This window comes from Asterias amurensis, chromosome 19 (assembly GCF_032118995.1).
Source record: "Asterias amurensis chromosome 19, ASM3211899v1".
In the NCBI taxonomy this organism is placed as follows: domain Eukaryota; kingdom Metazoa; phylum Echinodermata; class Asteroidea; order Forcipulatida; family Asteriidae; genus Asterias; species Asterias amurensis.
Window position 1 is genome coordinate 15,448,122 of NC_092666.1, and position 3,598 is coordinate 15,451,719.

The 3,598-nt window shown below is 36.6% G+C and overlaps 1 long non-coding RNA gene across 1 annotated transcript; it reads right to left on the bottom strand.

The window, feature by feature from the left end:
* Positions 1-295: 295 nt before the first annotated feature.
* Positions 296-3,325, bottom strand: LOC139951505 (uncharacterized). Its single transcript, XR_011787788.1, has 3 exons — positions 3,233-3,325; positions 2,494-2,623; positions 296-1,761 (listed from the first exon to the last, which is right to left on the bottom strand). It is a non-coding gene; the product is annotated as an uncharacterized lncRNA (long non-coding RNA).
* Positions 3,326-3,598: the final 273 nt, after the last annotated feature.

Below are 3,598 nucleotides of genomic sequence, written 5' to 3' on the forward strand. Positions count from 1 at the left end.
TAAACTTCTGAGTTCAATAAGAGGGTGCTTGGCGCAAAACTGACTATCAGTAGAGGGCGCGTAAAAAAAAAAAAAATTGCCATGGGTCACGTGTTTTATAATTCGTCTTTGGTGTGAATATTTTTTTCATGAAACGGCTTATCACGATTACCGGTAGAACCAAAACGACTTTAATTTCGTTCCAGAATAATAATAAAAAGAAACACAAGCTTACACTTTGAAATAATTAAAGAACAAAATAATTTAAAAGCAAATGTTTTAATCATAACTATGTTAATACAAAATATTATGGCAGATATTTAAAGGGAGTATTTATAAAAGGTCTATATTAATATGTAGATTAAGTAAATCACGTTGTGTTATTTACGGTGCAGTGGGCGGGGATTAATGCACCATTGTAATTTAGACCGTTCTAATGCTCAAACCAGGGCCATTTCATACAGAGCTGCTTTTAATTAGTAAGCACAAGTACCAAAGCTATGCTCACCAGTTAAAGTTCGTGCTAAGATACTGGGTCACACGTACCATCTGTGACTGGTATCCTGTTAACTTCTGCTAATCATAATTATTTAAAGACACTGGACACTATTGGTAATTGTCAAAGACCAGTCTTCTCACTTGCTGTATGTCAACATATGCATAAAATAACAAACCTGTGAAAATTTGAGCTCAATCGGTCGTCGAAGTTGCGAGATAATAATGAGAGAAAATCACCCTTGTAACAGGAAGGTGTGTGCGTTCGGATGTTTGATTTCGAGACCTCAAATTCTAAACCAAAGGTCTCGAAATCAAATTCGTGGAAAATTACTTCTTTGTCAAAAACTACTCCACTTTAGAGGTAGCCGTTTCTCACAATGTTTTATATCACCAACCTCACCCCATTACTCGATACCAAGTAAGGTTTTAAATAATTATTTTGAGTAATTACCAATAGTGTCCAGTGTCTTTAAGCAATATTGTTTGCTTGAGCAGCTCTATGACATTGTACCCTGGTCCATGCTTTCGACTCACAAGAACTGGAAAGTACACACACTTACATTCTAGCTAGTAGAGCAGAGCATTTCGTTCTTAGTGAATGAAAACTCTGATAAAAAGGCACTCAATTTTATATTGGGTTATTTATAGAACAGACAGGTGTCAGTAATTACTTTCTTTGTTTGAGTAAATTTGGGTGGATGAAAGTTTGTTTCTCCTACTGAAAGAATAGGTGCAAGCGGAAGTATTGTTATCTCTAGTTTAGAATCTAAGCCGTGGCCAAAATCTAGTTCTTGTTGTGAACTGGGAAATCTGGTTGGATTAGACTCGTCTTAAATCGAAGGAATGCTTCCTTTCTTAATTATATTCTTAACAAATTGCACCTGTTTTTAAATTAGTAAAAGTCCTCTCATTTATTGAACCCTGCGGTTTATTATCAGCTGAATAGTATTTGCAATTAAAGATAAGCTGCATTCCACTTCATTTCTACAAAACATATCAATAGTTCAGACACCGAGTCTGAGGAATCGATAATGAGTGCATCACAAAACTGAAGTACATCTTAATTAGAGGTTCCTCTTTTGTGGCCAAATATTGCGTAATTCACAAGCAACAAAAACAAAAAGTTTGTTTCCTATAATGTGAATTTCTTCACATTAATTTACAATCTTCACACCCGGTCCGATATTGAGATCCGGAAACATCTCCTATACCGAGGGTCACGTAGACTCTTTGTTATGTCGCATCTACACTTGACTTTCCTGCCGTAGGTTGGATGAGCACAAGCTGCGTTTAAAGTATAGGAGAAACAAAAAATATTACTACACCATTATTAAAGGTAGTGGACACTATCGGTAATTACTCAAAATAGTTATTAGCAGAAAACCTCACTGCCCTCTGAAATGACGTAGTTTTCGAGAAAGAGTTAATTTTTTCCGCGAATTTGATTTCGAGACCTCAGATTTATAATTTGAGGTCTCGAAATCAAGCATCTGAAAGCACATCACAACTTTGTGTGACAAAATGTTTTTTTCTTCTTTCATTAATCTCGCAACTTCGACAACCAATTGAGCTCAAATTTTCACAGGTTTGTTATTTTATGCATATGTTGATATTACCAATATTGTCCAGTGTCTTTAAGAAAATGGTCGATAGCGGGCGTTATATATACTCCTCGCTGATAGCGAATTAAGTATTAACTCTTTAACAAAGCCTTTCGAAATTAGGCTGAATATAATAATATGGCCAAACAAAATTAACTTGCTAATCCAAAATGATCGGGCAGCCAGTCACAGACAATTTTCATATTGTAGGCCCCTTGCGTCAATATAATAGAGATCATTGGCCCCTTGCATATGACGTCACAAGCTCAAACGGTCCCCCACTGAGGTCAAAGGAAGACGTATCATTGGCTGAGAGTTGTGCGTGGTGCGTACGTTCTTGCACGTTTCCAATGTGTTACCTCATCAGCGATAATATATTATGGCAGCCAAATACTTTAAACAAATGGAAATTTACCTCTATATCGCTGATTACCAACTCCTCGTTTTTCTGCCTCAAAACTTGTTGAAGATTCCAAGTTGAAGATGGACATAGAGGGCGCTGCAAGAATCGTCACTGCCAGGATGCAAATAAGAAAGGTCCTCATCTGCATGTGTGGGTGAAAAATAGAAAGTGACAAACCGAACCCCGTTGTGTACTTAATAATAATATATATATACAAGGCTCTTATTTATCGCTATATCACAACGTGCTTAGTATTTCGTCCTCCAAGGTATCTGGAGATACCGAGACCTTTTTCGTATAACGTGTTGTGACCCACATGCATGCAGAAAATAACCAAACCAGTAACACCGGGGAGAACCCTTTTTTATTATAAGTGCACTGGTTTGTTTTACGTGCATTACAACACACAGATCTACGGCTATACGTCCCATTCGAAAGACGCAACAATGATCGTTAGGGCTTGCTTAAGAACAAGTGGTATGGACCGGAACCCGAACCCACACTGGGCTGGAACATGAGAGTTACGTATCAAAAGACTTGAGCGTTAAGCTTCACAATTAGTCTAATAACGGCCAATAAAACTAGACACAATGTGACACATAAATGAATAAATCAGGAAATAAAATGAAAGATTACTGTTTAAAAAATTGTCAGTCTCAAGTAAACCAACTAAAGCCTCAATGCAAGTTCCAATTAGGTCAACTTCAAATCTAACTCAATCTCAACCCAAGATGCCTATCTTTACACGTACCTTGAAATTCTTCTCACTGTAGTATACAAGTAGATAAAACAGTCGTCAATCTTTGAGTCTCTTGCCTAGCCGCTTTGAAGCACAGAATAGTTATCGCTGTGTCTAGATTAAAATGGTCATTTTATACCATACACGAACCAATAAACCAAATGGGTCGTCGTTTGGTGTGCACTGATTTCCCTTGACGTGTGTATTAATTCTCTTTCCGGAATCCAATCACTGCCTTTTAGTTTGATTCATTAATCATTAACGATATTTTATTTTGGAAAATTAATATCTTCATCATCAACCTGATTATTTTATAGTTGAATATCCTTTTAAGCATATCCCTTTGTTTTGCAGATTTAATGACCCGTGCTAATTAAA